Source organism: Rhododendron vialii, chromosome 1a (assembly GCF_030253575.1).
Source record: "Rhododendron vialii isolate Sample 1 chromosome 1a, ASM3025357v1".
Taxonomy (NCBI): Eukaryota; Viridiplantae; Streptophyta; class Magnoliopsida; order Ericales; family Ericaceae; genus Rhododendron; species Rhododendron vialii.
Genome location: NC_080557.1, coordinates 9843176 through 9862862, shown reverse-complemented (window position 1 = coordinate 9862862; position 19687 = coordinate 9843176). Strand labels below are relative to the sequence as shown.

The 19687-nt window shown below is 37.2% G+C and overlaps 1 long non-coding RNA gene across 2 annotated transcripts; it reads right to left on the bottom strand.

The window, feature by feature from the left end:
• Positions 1–7309: 7309 nt before the first annotated feature.
• On the bottom strand, positions 7310–11691 carry LOC131300813 (uncharacterized). Of its 2 annotated transcripts, none has more exons than XR_009191077.1 (4): positions 10943–11691; positions 9758–9897; positions 9116–9654; positions 7310–7482 (listed from the first exon to the last, which is right to left on the bottom strand). It is a non-coding gene; the product is annotated as an uncharacterized LOC131300813 (long non-coding RNA). The 2 variants fall into 2 exon arrangements; XR_009191075.1 differs by lacking the exon at positions 7310–7482 and adding an exon at positions 8096–8340.
• Between the last annotated feature and the right edge of the window lie 7996 nt (positions 11692–19687).

Below are 19687 nucleotides of genomic sequence, written 5' to 3'. Positions count from 1 at the left end.
TTTTAGGTCTAGGGTTAGGGGAAGATGGCATACCTCTCAAAGATGAATATCCCTTTGTATTTATAGACCTAGGTTAACTTGGGCTCCAAGCCAGTGCGTGGAGGTCACGCTTAGGTAACCGCCCTTGGTGACATCATAGATGATGCCACGGGATAAGACGGTTATGAAGCACATGGGCAGATGATCCTTTTCGCCACGTATCGTTCATGGTCCCCTCCTGCTATGCTGCATTCTGCCAAAAGACCCAAACGGAATGCACACCTCGGTAACTAACCGAAGTGTAAACAGGAGACTTGACGCCGAGCGAGTAAACAGAAAGATATACACAGGCCCATGTCAATATGAGGACTCGGTTGATGGTGGTCCGGTTATATTACCGGGACAATTACCGAAGCCTCCACATTTCACTCGGTTGATGGTGGTTAGGTACTAGGTAGGTTTAAGAATTGAAAACGTGGGATTGCTGTGTTTTAAAACCCATTTAGTACAGAGGGAATCAAACCCAATTGCATTTTGTTTTCAAAGTTTTCAAAATTAGAAGTTTTCCTGAATAGAAATGGGATTGCTCTGTTTTGAAACCCAGTTACCATTGTCGCAAGTGTTTGGGGGAAATCGAAGCCGGCGGAGAGCAAAGGAACCGAGGCGGTTAGTGCGAAAATTATGTTCTACTCCAGGGCGGCGCCGGACAAGATGGAAGATGCTATCTTTAGGGAAGGTATGGAGGAGGAGAAACCACTTCCAGCAATGGAGGTGGCTACCATGGAGGTCGATGATGATGTTTATCTATACTACTTCTTTTAAAAGTACGAAGAAGTTTTCTACTTTTTAGTTTTCACAATTGCCCTCAAGAATTTTTGCGAATTCCTGTCCTATATCTTACGGGCCACAACCCTTCCCTTATCCCCAACTGCCAAGTGCCCCTTGGTAAACGACACAATGTCGAACGAACTTCTGGAACAGAAAAATTACTACCGCCAACGAGAAAGTTGCAACCCTTGGTAAATGACACCCCTTGTCAACTGAAGCTACTTGCCACCGAAGAATAAATTACTTCTGGAAATGCTTCACCATACCATTCATCTACTCCATGGAACTCCAGTTACCAACGAGGAAGTTCGAAAGCGCAAGCCCATCCACCTACTCCACTACAAAGTACTTTAGTGCAGAGAGATCCAACTGCCAAAATCATACCGACTCTTACCGCCATCAAATGTCACTGCCAAATAGAAATCCAAACGAAAGTAAGATAATTATTCAGTTTTCCTTCCTGCCTCTAATTGAACCATTGTCCCCTTGCCCCTTTTCAAAGACATAGTCAAGCATTACCGTCAACCATATTCACTGTACCTTTTGCACATAAACTATTTGTTTGATAAATGAGGTTTTCATTTCATGTCGTATCCCAATGTCACTTCACATGTACAAATACAAATTGGCACGCTATTCTTCAAAATTCTCCTACTTAAAGCAATAACTGCTATTTGGTGGGAAAACATCGATGGGAATGGAAGTGCAATTTATCCGGCCAATGTACACCCTAGGATGGTATTAATTAAAGTTCGATCAACCCATACTGAAATAATCACCCAGACATACAAGAACTCTCTCTCTCTCTCTCTCTCTCTCTCTCTCTCTCTCTCTCTCTCTCTCTCTCTCTCTCTCTCTCTCTCTCCTGGAATGAAAACTTGGTACAATTGCTCATCATTTCAAGTTGATAGAATTCTGAAGTCTTTCTCTCTGATGATGAAAGAAAATTAAGGAATTAATAAAAGAGAAAGCTCAAGTGAAATCCCTCACCGCAATGGAATTTAAACCTTGTGCCGTTCTCGACGGGCGCCACCTCACGGCAATAGAATTTAAATCTTAGGTTGTCCCCGACGACAATAGGATTTTAAGTTTTCGCCGCTTCACGGCAATGGAAGAAGAAATGAGAATCTTATCTTCAAAGAAATGGAGAGAGGTAAAGAGAAAGAAGAGGAAGGGCTCGGAACTCCCGCTTGGAAATTGTACATAAAAAAAAAAACACTATTTTTGAGAAAGGTCTGTAACTGCTTAGAGTAGATAGAAAAGTGATGTGGATAGTCGCAGGAGGGATTTGGAGTTTGCAATAGGCGACATGGTATTTCTTAAGGTGTCCCCATAGAAAGGATTTATCCGGTGTTGAGTTTTCGTTATATTGGGTCATTTGAGATTTTGGAAAGGATTGCTGAGGTAGCTTATCGTTTGGCGTTGCCGCCTACTTTAGCTAAAGTTCATAATGTTTTTCATGTGTCGATATTGAGGAAGTATATGCATAGCCCGTCCCATGTAATTGATTATGAGCCACTCCATGTTTGCAATGATTTAACCTATGATGAGCAACCCGTTGAGATTCTTGATTTAAAGGACAAGGTGTTTTGCAAGCAAAAAAAAAAAAAAGATTCTATTGGTTAAGTGTTGTGGTGTAATGTAATCACGCGGTTGAAGAAGTTACATGGGAGCATCATGAGTAGATGCGCGAGAAGTAACCGCATTTGTATGCATGAGATTAGTATGCAATTTCGAGGATGAAATTTATTTTAAGGGGGGAAGGATGTTACAGCCTAGTACTTTTAATTATTTAATTAATTATATCGGCTATTTATTAAATTGGGTGTTATGGTCGAGTTCTATTTATTTATTCCGTGCATGTTGTAAATATTCATGGTGCTACCGTAATATTAGGAAACTTAGGGCTACTTGTTGTAATTATTACCTAGTCCTATTATTAGTACGTGGGTTAGTAGTGGTTCGGGGAATAAGTATATGAGACTAGGGTTATAATAATTAGGTAACATATGACGTTGCGAGAGAGATGCAGCAAGAGAGACGGGGCAAGAGAGACGCGGCGGCCAAAACTTGGAAGGAGATTTTCTTTTGGTTTCACTTGAGGTAATATTATTATTCATCTCTCATGTCTTCTTTTGAAACACAATCGGGTACATGGATCAAGCATTGGTATTGAGATAGTGCAACGGGTTTTATTTGTGGGTGTGGCGTGATGGAGAGAGAGAGAGAGAGTTGTGCTGTGCGTGTGTTGTGATGGCCGAAGCGGTGATTTGGTTGGTGGAGGTGGTGCAAGAAATTGAATTGAGGTGTGATCTAGTGTTGTGAAGAGTGAGGGCATCTTTTGCTTATAGGATTATATAATACAGAAAATTATGTGATTTGGATGTATTGGATGAGAAGCAGGTGGTGTACGTCGGAAATTTTAAGTTTGGTTTGGTTACAATCTAAGGTTGGGTTTTAGTTCTAGAGTTATTTAGTTATTTCTTTATTGGTAGACCTGATTAGCTTATATAGTTATCTATGTAGTTGATATAGCTAGTAATTATGTAATTCGTTTTTCACAGGTTAGCCTTATTTTTCATTGTTCCGTTGCAGTACGTTTGGACTCAGGTGAGGGGTTAAGCATGTTACGTATTTTCGAACTTCCCCGTGTCTCTTAAATTCTTGTTTTGGAAAATTTATGATTGAAATTGGAAACACATATTGATATATTGGATTACATTAAATTGGCATGCGGTATTGGTGAAACCATTTGTTATTCGAATAATCTTTTGGTGAGAACTTTGTGGATATTGATGGGAACATATTTTGGAAGTCCAGGGAAGTTAATCTTCTGTGTACGGGTGACTTTGGCCATTAGGGAAGAAACCGGATTAGGCCGATGACCCTAATGCTCAACGATTGATATTGACCGGATCGTTCTTAGGGAAAAGTTCCACGGGTTGCCTCCTCGTGGTGACTCTATAATTCGATATTGGATCCAATTATGAGATATTTATTCACTGGCACTTGGTACTATTGATTTTGGTTGTGGTTCTCCATTGTTGTTGGAGATTGGATTGAGAACACCATTAAGACTTATCGGATGAATCGTTAATTTGATTAATGGATTATTTTGTTGTTCACCGCATATGCCAAATTATGTTGACATGGTAAATTATTTTGATCCTTATTTCTGTACCTTATTCTAATATACATGCTTCGTCATTCACTAAGCTAGTCAGCTGACGGATTTATTCCAACTTCTTTTTCAGGCAAGTTGAGCATTTAGGCAAGGACTCTGGCAGCATCTCGGGGACTTCTTTTAGTTTGACCTCCTTAGGATGTCTCATCATATTTTTATTTTATTAATCGCTTCCGCATTTGAAACATTTGTCAGTTATTGAATTCTTTTTATTATTGGTGGATCACTTGGAATTATTTGGTTCGTGGGATGTTTGTGCCCCATACTTTTGTCTGAACCTTTTGGGTTGATACTATTTTGAATAAAATCTACTCAGTGATTCAAAGCTTTGGCATTTAATTTATTTTCTTTTTAGGCTGCATGTTCTACGAGCTTTGGTCTTGTGGTTCATGACCGGTCACTTCTCATTTTGGAGTGTGACAATTGTGGTATCAGAGCCTTGGTTTAAAAAAAAAAGAAAAAAAAATTCTTTTGCATTGATTTTGTATCATGTTCATTTAGTGGAGGTCCAAGTTCCCAGAGTCCTACTGCCATTTGTAAGAACTTTTATTATTTGATGTGTATTGGTTCCCACATAGTATTACAGAGATAATAGTCATTGGGTGATACAATTGCGGTAACACTATTTTTCTGTAGGTTTTGGATAGGGTATTGGAGAAGAATGTAGAGAGTGATTTTATTTGATATTGGGATCGTTAAACATATTTTATGAGTACTTCAATGATTGAATGGAGTTGGACTATCATGTTATTGAATCTGAAGAATTACTATTGGTGGTAACTACTTGGAGAATATTGACTTAAGAATGTAACTTAGAGGATTGCTTCAATTTGGTATTGAGGATGGGCTAGTTTAACTGTGTGAGGGTGCTAAGAGTTTCTTACTTGTAATACTCAGTACATCCTGGATATACTTGAATTGTTGTTGTTTGATCGGTCCTTTGTCCCTATGGTTGAGATCCTAGTAGAGATTTGGCTATGTTCTATTATGACAGGTAAATAATTATGCTTGTTTGAGGAACTACCCCATAATTCCTTGATGCATGGTTGTTAGGTGAATACCCTATGAACTCGTTGATGGTTAGGATTCCTATGATTCGTCTCTTCAATCCAAAAAAAAAAAAACTTGGACGGCTAGCTGGATATAAAGTGGGAGTAGTTGATCATTGAAAGTGGGTTTTTCTAAACGTAGTAGTAGCTATTTGGTTTTGAGGGTGTGATAGTAAATAGATAGGCTTTGGCAAGGGTACGGTCACTTGATTGGTATTGACGTGCATTGGGCTATGGTTGTATCAGCAAGTGAGTGCTTTGGTTGGTTTGAGTCTATGGAAGGGGATTATTAAAGTTGTTTGGTGATTAGATAGTGAAGTTATAGAGTGCACTGATTTAAAAGTTTAATGCATTACGGTATCGCTATTGTGGAATTATGGAAGTTTTGAAATTAAAGAGAAAATTTGTTTGGGTAAACTCATGTGATTAGAGTTGTTATCATGCCATTTAAAGTAAATATGGAGTGTTACCGACTTGATCATTAGTAGTTTTGGGGTTCTTAGTTTATTTGTTGCGAAAGATTAAAACTCTTACTTTTGGGGATAATTTAGAGACATGGTTTTGAAATGACAAGGGAATATTCAGTGGTGCTAAATTTTGGGTTAGGGCATGGAGTTGGTCTTCAAGTTGCAAGGTGAATTCTAGGATCTTTAGGTGGTGATGTGTATTATACGTTATTTTGGGAAGTGAGACTAGTGGCTAGTTAGTTCGATTACTAGTTTTGAAGACGCCATTGAGTTTGGGTAATTAATAAAGGCCGTAGATATGTGTATAATGACTCTTGAAATTTTTGGATGATTCAATGGAGTAAATCTTGTTTATACTTCAGCAATACTATTCATAGTCGTCTTGAACTTTGGCTGATGTGATTAGATTAGACTGTGTTTATTTGCTCTTGCCACCATTGTTGAACATGTCGAATAGGTATGAAATTCGGGAGCCTTGTTTGTTACCTAAAGTTTTAATCTGGACTTGGTTATTTGTTTGGACTCTTATGAAGATTGATTTCAGCATGATTCAACAATACGGTTTGGAGGGTATCGGTGTAAGATGTGTAGCTAATTGGTAAACCAATCGATAACAAGAGGTGATCTATTAGGCCATAGAACTTGTGATACTGAAATAAATATCAAAAGCTTTGAGGTTTAAGGAGTTCATTAGTAGGTTTTTGAGTTTTTGTGTGTGAGTGGGTTGTAGTAGGTAACTGTTAATGACCAATCTTATGAGGAAATTCAAAGAGTTATGGTCATTCTCTGCTAGAGGAGTTATATTTGTTTACTATAAAATATGGAGTCGTGGTGTATGAAAAGGATTTGGGATTTACGGGTGAGTTTCCTTAGTGTCGAGGTGCGGTATTATTCGATGTGTCATTGTTAATTCATATTCTAACTTTACATGCGTAGTGTGTGTATTTTTGGTGAGAGGTTGGCTAGTTATTTGAGACAAGAGAGAAAATGATGCTTTTCATTAAAGAACTCAGATTAATTTTTAGGTAAAAAAAAGAAAAAAAGTAAGGGTTGATTTGGCAGCAAGGGTGAACTGAGGTATCAAGTACTAGAGTGTGTGTGCGTGCGTGGGAACGTCAGAAATTGATACATGGAGTCAAATATTTTCTAGCATGTGTATGGTATTTTGAGTTCCACCTTTTAGCAAAACAAATATGTTTTTATTTTGGAAAATGTTTTTCTTTGGGATCTGTCTTCACTTCTGCATATAATTTAGGTATGGATATCTCTACGAGCTAGTGTAGCTCACCCTATCCTTTCAGGTACTCGTCATGACACTTAGCTTGGATTGCATGGAGTGCACATTGAGACGTCTCGTGAGAGCTTCATTGGTATCATTAAGGAAGTATTCATCAACTAGTCCAATTCATGTTGTGTACTTTACTCCCAATTGAAGGTTGTGCCCTTTTGTTTAGAATATATGTAAAGCCATGTATAAACTCTTCTCCTTGACTATTATGAAACCCGTTTAATTGTAAATGTTTGGGAGACTTTATGTAAAAAAAAAATTTAGAAAGAAGAAGAAGAAGCGACTTGATTGGCTGTTTGGATTTACACGACATTTAAAGGAAGATATAGTTGAGAAAAAAACTTTTGTTTGTAGAAAACATATTATTATTTTAGTTGAAAATCGAGGGCGTGACACATTTTGAATGTATTTTCTTTTTTCTTTAGCAATCAATCAAGCGTACCGATCCCTCCTATACATCTATTAATGGGTCATGGTTTCATCTGTACATAACTCCAAAAAGTAAAGATAGGAGCATTAATTGAATCCACAAGTTGTAGGCCATTAAATAACAAAAGTGAATATCCCAGGTTTTCGAGCTTCTAGCAAGAGTTTTAGTCGTCTTGCCAAATTCTTACCTTCTATGGATCTCATTTTTGGGCCTTTTGAACGAAGAATAAACTTCCAATGCCCGGTTTGAAAGTTGGTCTAAAGAAATTCAACAAAGTGAAAGGAAGGAATCAGATTATGGAAAGACATTGATGGAAGCAATACAATTATAATTGGCTTTACTACAACAAAAAACACATTCGTGACATGTAAAAATGTCACCAAAAGTCTAAATTTTGTCACCTATTATCTTTGGTGACACAAGGAGAGGTGTCATTGTATCCATGACACTGAAAGTCAAGGGTGATAAAATTGTGTAGCTGTCACGGAATGTTGTTAACAGTGACAAGAATTTGGTGTCACCGAAGACAAATTTTCCGTGACACAATTGTCACTGAAAGTAACAGTGACAACAATATGGTGTCACGAAAGAGAGATTTTCTGCGACAAAAGTGATTATGTCACAGAAAGTAATGATGACAGCACCATGCTGTCATAGAATAGAGATTTTTCTGTGACAAAAGTTGTCACCAAAAGTACCTACCATGACATCCAATTGTGTGTCACCAATAACCTATCGTAGTGGTAGTACACAGCCGTGACAATCTCTTTTGTCACCAAAAATAAGAATATTGTTTTCACTAGCTTACAAAGTTTCAAATTTTTTTGTATTTTATGATTCAACTTAGCAAAACTTAAATTGCGAAGAAGCAAAATATCATTCAAATTAAATATCCAATAAGTCAAACATTCATCATCCAACTTTACAACCTTTCAAAACATTCATCCTACAACAATGACCACTTCAAACTTAACAGCATTACCGAAACTACAAAACATCCATATCCATGGTGTGTCCAATGACAAAAAGAACTCAAAACAAGTGTTCCATTTATCTACCAAAAAGTCTTCAACTCCATCTTGGTAAACTGTCAAAAAGCAACTCCAACTCCTTACCTGTACAAAATTGCAAAAAATAAAAAAAAGAAGCAATTATGTAACATGTCAAGCCTACGAAAGGTTTAAAAAAGAATGTGATTTTGCTCCAAGTTGTTATATAACGAATTATGGCATGACTCATGAGTGACTAAGCGAGCTACCCAGCGAGCTACCCAACCTAGATTTTGATGTCATTCTATATAATATCGATGATATGCAACCTACGTAGCAGCAAAACTTCGCCAAAATCAAAGTGTCGGTGTCGGAAACGTATAAGACATGGACAAGCTCCGGACACACTTCAGACACATATCCAACACATGAACAACATTAATTCAAGCTTTATCACACTTTTAAAACTATCAGAAAATTCAATGGTAGCATCCGGCCTGCTTAGGCCGGGTCATTCTCTTTTACAAAAATTAAGCACATGGAGAATATACCTTCTCATTTCTTCATTTCATGTGGCATCCGTCACAGTTCATGGGAATGCAAGAAACTAGTAACGTGACAGCTATTGAAGAATGTTTTACTTGTACTGCATTATCACACTAGGTACTGGCCAAAAGGTAAATGAAGAAAAAAGGAAGCTTACTCATAAAAACCATAATTTAAGACAAAAGTCAGTTCATGAAGGTGACATTGCAATTGTTCTATAATTTTTGTTAACCAATAACTGTTATACTGTCTGGCGGCTTCACAGATTTTAAAAAAAAATCCATTTTTTTTGCTAAGCAAGCAATACTCCATCTATGAAAAGCAAACCAACAATTACCAAGATGAGATCATATACCTGTGATAGAAGATTGGAAGCTACAATGCTAACTCTATGCTGAATAAATTCAAGGGGTGCCTCTTAAGAGAAAAGACATCAACAGTAGACTTGGATACATTTGGGGAAGCAACAGGATTCAACCACAGGAGCTGCCATAAGGCCTACAGAAATGAGCAACCAAAATGTTAAATGGCAACTGGACATCCATCTTTATAGCCCGTCAGGAAATAAAAAGGCCACTGAGCATAATGTAAACTTCACTGGTGATATACTACCAACAAATGATCAACAGTATAGGTCAAAAACTCCTCAGATGAGAAATAACAATAGTACAATGCTTTCTTTTTCACCTTGCCATGATATATAGTGACCTAAAAGGGGAAAGGACTATCAAATACTGTAGAGAGCCATTTTCTCTGAAATACATTGACCTAAAGATTCTACAACTACAAATATTACCTGCCTTAAAGATAACAATCAAGCATTTGATAACTTTTAAAGACAGTGGCTTCTCTTGCTCGTAGAACTCCCCATTAACAACTATCGTAAGCATATGCCTGGTCCATAAAAAAAGGATGTTCATACACATATATACCAAATCAATTTAGACGACTACATGAAAATCAAGATAAAGAATATTCGTCGAAGCAAAGTTCTTACTTATATACAGGGCAGAAAACTGACAAAGGTAATAGCCAGCTAGGTGCATCTGCCGGCAGATATGTTAAATGCCCAGACAAGGCTGATCACTTCTGATTCTCGTGGCATTGCTTCATAAATTTCCATAGTACAGGAACAAGCTCTGGTAATATGCAAAAGATAGCAAACATAACTGCTTAAGTAGTAGACATATCTCTGGTAATATGCAAAAGACAGCAAATGGGACAACTGATCAAAGAGATAAAGTCATTTTTTTTCCCCACCTAATCAAAATGAAATGAAAATAATCATACTTAATCCTTACAAATATGGGAAGAGTGTAGGAATTTAGGATTATCACTTAAGATTCTACATGATCCTCAAGATTAGTAAAGGACGAATTAATAGGACAGAGACAAATGTTCTACTAATACCAAGTGAGGTACAAATATGCAAAACTCATAATGAAAAAGGAAGTGGCCAAACATGCCCTAGTCCTTTTATTTGTTTGTTTATGTTTATGTCTTGGGGGAATAATAATCTTCCTTATTGTTCTGCACATCTTGCAACAATACACATCTAAACATGAGTGTGTAAGGTACCAACTAGTCGACTACGCACAAGAGATAATGGTGCGGAATAAGATATAAGCATTTAGCAAACACAATGCATATATATTTAGCAACAATAGAACTAACCAAACAAACAAGACTGTAGGTCCTATGGTTAATTGCCCCTAATTGAACAAAACCGTAGAACACAATTCACCCTTACAGGTGATACTTATATATTTGTTCAAGGAGAAGGCCTGAAAACATGCAGAAATGGTAGTCGTTTTGAAGTGGGAAGCTAAATGGCAATGCAATAAGTGCCCTCCTTTACAAGACTCCAAAGGGTGGATAGATTGGGATCAATCATCTCACTTCATCTGGAAAGTTTGAATACCCTTATATCTGGATGAGATATAGCACAAATTAATGGGACTATAGTGGCAGATTGTTTTTAATCCAAATGCACTTCAATTGAAAATCTCATTACTCGTCCTACAAATTTGGTTTCGTTCAAATTCTCGATGGATCCAAAAATTTAAGACATCAATTTGACTTCCATGTATTCATAGGTAAAACACATTCTCTGCTACTCAAATTATCAAAATCACCAGAGGCGAACATAGCTAGTCCAAGAAAAAAAAAACCCCGTACTTACAGGTGCATACCTAGGCAGCATTAGCAGCATTGTTTGTTGTCCTGTAAAAGAAAGTGGAGTCCTGGTCATTAGTATTGGCAAAAGTTGTTTCTACCTCTTATTTCTAGTTCATTTCTTGTTTTGGCAACAAAAACACCTGCTGATTCTATGTTCTAAATCAATAGGGCCATCTTCTTATGCAACTTGAGATTCATTTATCAGCATGTCATGACATCTATTTCCTCTCAGAAATTAAATCAAACAAGTGGTAGGATGAAAGAATTGTGCTGTCTGAAGAGTTATCTCTGTGACCAATAATGAGAAAGGATATAATTGCACTTGCCCAGAAAAAAAGCAAACACAAATAATCTCACAAACCATGAACTGTGAAAGAATATCACAACGTGAAGATTGAATATAGCTATAAAAAGTAGGGACATGTACATCACGAAATTTGAGCTCAACAAGTAAAGATCGCATGTGGAGACAAAAAATTATGGAAATCAAAAAATTGCCCGTTACCTGTGGATAAGAAGATTTGGGATGGAAATAGCTTGGGGGCTGGGGGAGTGTCCCCATGACGCATGGAAACAATATTTTTCATCTCCTATTTCTTGAGCTTGTTATCCGAATGAGTCAGTCAACCTAAAAACCCCAATATGTTATCCAAATGAAAACCGATGCCTCGACGAATGTAAATCCAAATCCTACAAGTGCAAAATTTGTGTAAATTCTAACTGATTATAAAATTCTAATGGTGTTCGATTAAAACCCTACTTTGTATTTGGGAAAGAATTAAGGGAAAAAATCAAATCAAACCTGGTGAATATATACCAGAAATCACAGAGTGTGGTGGTGGTGCTGGCCGGCGAGGAAGGGGACGGAGATGAAGTGTCCTGCCTTTTCAGTGAAGATAGAATAAAAAAAAATGTTTAGCTAGACAAAGACAACAGAGAGATCGAGAGAGACAGAGACAAATTTTGTGATTGAGAGAGAGAATGATGGGGCGAGATACTTAGAGGGACAGAAAAAGACCTGGGATGATCGGAACAACGGCCGTCGGTTTGTGGTCGGGGTCACCGTCGCTGCTGATGGAAATCTTCAGCGGGAATGGAGCGTGGATGCAGGAGTGGAGAGAGGTAGAGTAAAAGTGGAGCGAGGCAGTGTGAGAAGTGTAAAATTAGGGCTTGTTTTTTGTGACAAGCAAAACGCATGAAACGACGTAGTTTTGAATTAAAAAAAATTCTATTTTACTTTTTATATGCGTGCCTAAATGAATTGGAACCTGGGAGTGCAAAAATTCATATCTTTCGGTGACAACTCTATACTTGTCACCGAAATTTATCTTCAGTGAAAATTTTTTTGTCACCAAATCTCCTTATTATTTAGTCAGGTCACCCAAATCTCCTCACCAAATCTCCTCATTATTTAGTCACCGTTGAGTATATTCCGTGTCAACACCAATTTTTTGTCACCAAAGAGCACCAAAGGGTGTCACCATTGGTGTAAATGTTGATGTAAAGGTTTTTGGTGCTTGTCATAGTTGATGTAAATGTTTATAGTCGATGAAGATGGGGGAATAGATGGTGGGAAAAATTAAACTTACAATGCAAATATTATTGGAAGCAGAAAACTTGGCAGTTGTAAAATCCTGCCTTTTTTTAAAAAGAAAAAAAAAAGTAGTAGTTTAATCACGTGGTCCGAATAGAAACCCGACTCACTGTATGAGTTACGCAACAATGGGATTTTTCCTTAAAAATCCGACACCGCCACGTTGACCCTTAAATTATTATTAGTCTGTGTTGAATTTTTGGAATTTTTTTTGGAAACTGAAATCCAAACGCGTTTGATCATAGTTCGCGTTAATGGGACTTGAAATTTGATGAGTCATGAGGATTATGGCAGGTGTCCTCTTGCATGTTTACTTCAACATTCCACCGAAGTGTATATATATACATATATTGGGTAAATATTAAATTAAGGAACAAAACAAAAACGAGAGAGAGACTACTGCCTATTCCATTTTACCGAGATCGACCCACCGCTTTCGATTTCGATCGATTCCGTTTGTTTTCCGAAGGATTTCTACAGCTCCTATTGGTAATCTTTCTCACCTATTACTCTATTTTATAGTTAGTAATAAGAGATATATATACTGTTCATAATAGAGGAATAAATTTTGGGGCAAAATTTATTATAACTCTCTCTCCTCGCACTCACTATACCTGAACCCTTGAAATTTTCACACAAGCGAAACCCCTTTCGGTAAAGAGTTTAGTTCCGGAACTCGCCATCGTAAATTGATTTAAGAGATTGGAATAGCAATTTGATTAAACTAATAAAAGACTCTGCTAATTAATTCCTGCGTATTTCCCGTAACTTCACAATAGGTAATAGGTTAAGTATATAATACTGTTAATTTAGAACTATAAAGAAAAACCAGTCCATATGCTAATTCGATGGCCTGAATTGGAAATTAGTTTACCCCTAAGTTCAACTTCAACTGTAACAAATGGTAATTTGTGGTACATTTTGTTAGGTACCAATACCTTGGGCTAGTTCAGTGCCACGTCAAGTTAGACGCATCCTTTTTGGTGAGTTGCGCATACCTTAGTTACATGTATTTTCTGAAATTTTGGAATGAGATGCCATTGCTTGATTTTACTAGAAAATATGGAATTTGAACTTCCTCGTTGGTTTAATTGATGTTAATGCATGCGATGGCTGGTTTGTAAATCTTTTGAGTTGCAATTAAATTAGACCATGGCAATATGTTTTGGAAGCTTGAATTTTACTGGTTGCGAGTACATACTCGTGATAATATGATTCATTCGAACGGTGTCCCGAGTGCTAGGGGACGGGTAAAGATACTAGTGGCGGGAAGTAATAAGGTAGGAGATGCAGCCAGGCATCACCGGGTAATGATATCTTACCACTCTTCAATGGGGTCGCTCCCCAACCGACTGGCAAAAATACCGTTGAATGCTATTATCACTCAAAAGTGCAAAAGTTGAAAGAAAAATGAAATGAAAAGGTCCATCTCTTGGACCAAAGAAATGAGCTTGCGGACTAAAATGCATGTACTGGATGTTAAACGAAATATTTGGATTGTTGCTTTGAACTGTTTTATAATATGGGGTATTTTCATGGTCAAACTTGTAACTTTGGTATACGTTTCTCACCCGAGCTTTGGCTTATGAAAACCTTTTCCAATTTTTCAGGTTAAGGTAGATTGCAAGTTGTGGACTGAATGGGGTGCTAGAATAACTGTGGAGAATCGTGTATAGCCTAATGATTTGTAATTATTATACTTGTACACTTAGAAGCTCTGGGAATATGTTATTTATTCAACGCTTCCGCATACTTTGCTTATATGGTTTAAAATGACAATGATGTGAGAAATCCCTAAACTAGATTATGAGCAGGCCTTCGGCGGCTTAACACCCGCTTGGCCGGTCACGACTTCCAAGGTAGGTTTTGGGTCGTGACAGAAGTGGTATCAAAGCATTAGTTTATGGATTTTTTAAAACCCAGAGCTTTAGGAGTCACCTGCACAATAGTTGCACCAACTTATGTGCCTTGGTGTTCTATTTGTTCTACCTTGAAGTTGATCTCATATTTAGAAATAGTGTCTATAGATAGACAAAAATTGATGTCTAACTACCTTGTGATCTAAATGGCACTGAGGAAATCCTTTTGGACACTGAATGGCATCGTGCCTTTGTTTAGTAATGATCTCAGACACAACACTCTTTATGGAAGGAGGCTCTAGTGAATATGGGTGATGTGAAACATTAAAATGTGGTCACAAACTACACAAGAAGCAAATAATAGATTGTGTGAATTATGAAATGCGAGTCCTAGAAAGCAGTCAACATTAAAACTTTGTTTTATATCTAATGGAAGGCATGGGATAGGATGCTAAATTCTCATATGAGATGACCTGAGTTAACTATATCTTTAAAAAAAAAAAAAAGGGAGAAGAAACGACTTGGGAAAAAGATAATCAGAGTGCGCAGTGGAAGCTTGGCTATCAAGTGTACCTTTCCAAGAATCTAGAGCTATAAGATCACACTCATTATAGATGAAGCTTATTTGCTTGAATCTCATTGTGTCAACATTGTTAGAAGTCCTCTTGACATAAGGTAATTTTGTTCAATCTAATTGTGACATACAATACTCTTTATTGATGAATCTCATTTGTTGCGCTACTTCAGTTCTTTCTTTGTGTTTCTTTTGTGATCAAATATGAACTTGATGGGCATATTTCGAATCAGCATTGCCTATTTCTTAGCATTGTTTCTCTACTGAACTTCTTATAATTAATTGAGCGTGATCCAAATGAGTCTGAATCGTACTCATTGCTTCCACCTTCTTGAAAGTAATTCTCTACTACTGTGCTTTATTCTGGAATGAAATAGGAGAATTGTTCCATCGATTGTTTGAAGTTTGAACTCCAATAATTGTTCGTAGCTTTCATCACATTGCAAGATGAAAGCTATTACTCTCTGACTGCACTGTACAGCCCTTAAACACTGATTATTGTTCTCTAAATTATTTTTCTGCCTATATCAGATGACTAGTCTTGGATGTTTAGTTTGAAATGCATTAGGCCGACTCAATTTCAAGAGAAATATCTAGATTAGTCTCTAAACTCTCAACAAAATCCATTTTCAACTTCTTTTGAACTACTCTGTATGATGCAAAACTTTGATTCTACTGCCTCATGTGGTATTCTTTTGAACTCTATTGTGGAACTTTGATTCAATTAGCCCTTGTAGTCTTCTTTTGAGCTTTTGTATAACTTTGTGTTCTGTTTGCTTTTTGTGAATCCTAATGGTGAAACCTCAGAAATTCTTCTATGTCAGCCCTCATTATATTTTCTAAGATGTGCATATGAGTAACTTGATTAATTCCTAGACTCTGTGCAATTCCATTTTTAGCTCCTTTCTAACTCTTTTGTAAACTTGGTTTCATTCGGCTTATGTGGGTTCAGTGAATGTACAAATCAGAAATTGTGCATTTTCTTCTTCCATGCCCTTGCCTCTAAACCCAATTCCTATTCAAACAACTTAGAAAGAAATGTGTTGTAACCAAGCTAACAATTTACTCGATCTCCAAAATTGTTATATGCTCAGATTTGTTCTTTTAAATGGTGCCTTATCTGATCAATCTAAAAGCTTTTTCTCCTCCATGGAACTTGTTAAATGTCCAATATGAATATGATTCTTTTTCCTTGAATTTTCATCTGTTATGAAAGCAGTAATTGTTATATGACTCAACTTCTGGAACGTTTCAAGCAAGTTGATATAGGGAATAATTGGTAGAGTATGAATAGGTTTTCTTAGACTGTGTCAACTAGATTTTAGGATTTCTTCTAGAGGCTGCCGTTATTATCAAAGCTGATGAGGAAAGATCTCGATAGAGAAATATGAAAAGAACATCAAAAGCTGAAGTAGATGCATACGATGGCACGAATTCCCGTTCTCCGGATGGGACAGAAAGATTTGGGCTGAATGACAAGACATAGGAAGCATATCGATGAAAAACGAAAAATTGATTGACATCTAGAATATCGACATCAACTTTTTGAACTCCATGTCCAAGTAATTGTACGAAATGGACATCTAGAATCTGAGTCCAGATTTAGGGAATTTTTATCACTTTCAAGCAAATGATTCTAACTCTAAAAGAGATGATCGATGCAAGTTTACTCGAGGATTTTTAAGTCAAGGGCAGCAACTACTATCAGCGGAATTCGCCTACACCAGTAGCTATCCGACAAGTGCAAGCTAGACGTCCTTCAAAGCTTTATACGGAAAGTGTTGCAGAATCTCGATATGTCTCATGAAGAGCAACGATTGGGAAGGAGATAGCATACGAGGAACAAGTCGAGTGAAACTCAGAACGCTGTGTACCAAATGTGACAAACGTGTTCTACCACCGCTGATCAAGATACAAGAAATTAAGCTGACTACGCAAAATGGGAAAGAAAAAAAAAATGCTACTCAAGCTTCGCAAAGACTCTTTGTTATTCGATGATTATCAATATATTCAATTTGGAGGACCAAATTTTCTAAAGTGGGGAGAAATGTAAATCCTGCCTTTTTTTAAAAGGAAAAAAAAAAGTAGTAGTTTAATCACGTGGTCCGAATAGAAACCCGACTCATTGTATGAGTTACGCAACGATGGGATTTTTCCTTAAAAATCCGACACCGCCACGTTGACCCTTAAATTATTATTAGTCTGTGTTGAATTTTTGGAATTTTTTTTGAAAACTGAAATCCGAACGCGTTTGATCATAGTTTGCGTTAATGGGACGTGAAATTTGATGAGTCATGAGGATTATGGCAGGTGTCCTCTTGCATGTTTACTTCAACGTTCCACCGAAGTATATATATATATACATATATTGGGTAAATATTAAATTAAGGAACAAAACAAAAACGAGAGAGAGACTACTGCCTATTCCATTTTACCGAGATCGACCCACCGCTTTCGATTTCGATCGATTCCGTTTGTTTTCCGAAGGATTTCTACAGCTCCTATTGGTAATCTTTTCTCACCTATTACTCTATTTTACAGTTAGTAATAAGAGATATGTATACTGTTCATAATAGAGGAATAAATTTTGGGGCAAAATTTCTTATAACTCTCTCTCCTTGCACTCACTATACCTGAACCCTTGAAATTTTCACACAAGCGAAACCCCTTTCGGTAAAGAGTTTAGTTCCGGAACTCGCCATCGTAAATTGATTTAAGAGATTGGAATAGCAATTTGATTAAACTAATAAAAGACTCTGCTAATTAATTCCTGCGTATTTCCCGTAACTTCACAATAGGTAATAGGTTAAGTATATAATACTGTTAATTTAGAACTATAAAGAAAAACCAGTCCATATGCTAATTCGATGGCCTGAATTGGAAATTAGTTTACCCCTAAGTTCAACTGTAACAAATGGTAATTTGTTGTACATTTTGTTAGGTACCAGTGCCTTGGGCTAGTTCAGTGCCACGTCAAGTTAGACGCATCCTTTTTGGTGAGTTGCGCATACCTTAGTTACATGTATTTTCTAAAATTTTGGAATGAGATGCCATTGCTTGATTTTGCTAGAAAATATGGAATTTGAACTTCCTCGTTGGTTTAATTGATGTTAATGCATGCGATGGCTAGTTTGTAAATTTTTTGAGTTGCAATTAAATTAGACCATGGCAATATGTTTTAAACTTGAATTTTACTGGTTTGCGAGTACATGCTCGTGATAATATGATTCATTCGAACGGTGTCCCGAGTGCTAGGGGACTGGTAAAGATACTAGTGGCGGGAAGTAATAAGGTAGGAGATGCAACCAGGCATCACCGGGTAATGATATCTTACCACTCTTCAATGGGGTCGCTCCCCAACCGACTGGCAAAAATACCGTTGAATGCTATTATCACTCAAAAGTGCAAAAGTTGAAACAAAAACGAAATGAAAAGGTCCATCTCTTGGACCAAAGAAATGAGCTTGCGGACTAAAATGCATGTACTGGATGTTAAACGAAATATTTGGATTGTTGCTCTGAACTGTTTTATAATATGGGGTATTTTCATGGTCAAACTTGTAACTTTAGTATACGTTTCTCACCCGAGCTTTGGCTTATGAAAACCTTTTCCAATTTTTCAGGTTAAGGTAGATTGCAAGTTGTGGACTGAATGGGGTGCTAGAATAACCGTGGAGAATCGTGTATAGCCTAATGATTTGTAATTATTATACTTGTACATTTAGAAGCTCTGAGATTATGTTATTTATTCGATGCTTCCGCATACTTTGCTTATATGGTTTAAAATGACAATGAAGTGAGAAATCCCTAAACTAGATTATGAGCAGGCCTTCGGCGGCTTAACACCCGCTTGGCCGGTCACGACTTCCAAGGTAGGTTTTGGGTCGTGACAGCAGTCCAAAGAGGTCATCAAGATGGCTATATATAATGGGCACCGTACTCCACTTCGTTGGAGGTCGCAAGGATAGGGTCTGAGTAACAGTCCACAAGCGGATTGAATGTTAGAGGGGACTGTGGAGGCCGACTCAGAGGAAGACGGAATTGGAATGAAGGTGGGAGAAGTAGATGGAGGGAGAGTTAGAAAGAGGGGTTTTTGTAGTTGACGACCGGTGGAGCATTCAGAAAAGAAGCGTCATTGGGTGTGTTGTGTCGTTTGGGAAGAGGCATAGGGTGGGATAGGTATTAATTGTAAGTGTTAGGGATATTTGTGGAAAGTAAAGAGTAGGAAACATCATTACACATTTAAAAGAAGTAGTATGGATGAGACAATAATGCCCTCCCTTTGACTTATTGCGGCTTCCTATGCATGCTTGTCTTTATCTTATTGTTATCTTATTTTAATTGTGTGAAATTGTAAAATCCTGACTTTTAATATTCTAGTCACGTGATCCGAATAGGAACTTGAGTGTTCAAGTAGTAAGCTAGGCGACGTGATCCGAATAGGAACTTGAGTGTTCAAGTAGTAAGCTAGGCTACGCGAAGTGTATCATGATCCGAATAAATGTGGGAAGTATGATTTAATTTTGTAAATATTAAGGGACAATTGAGTTATATCTGATACATGGTACGAGTTATTCTATGTTAGGATTTTTCCTTGAAAATCGAAAACCGCTACGATGATCCTCATATTTTTATTTGTTTATGTTGAAATTATGAGAATTTTTGGAGACCGGAATTTGTATGCGAATGGATCAGAATAGCGACAATCTGGCACGAAGCACCG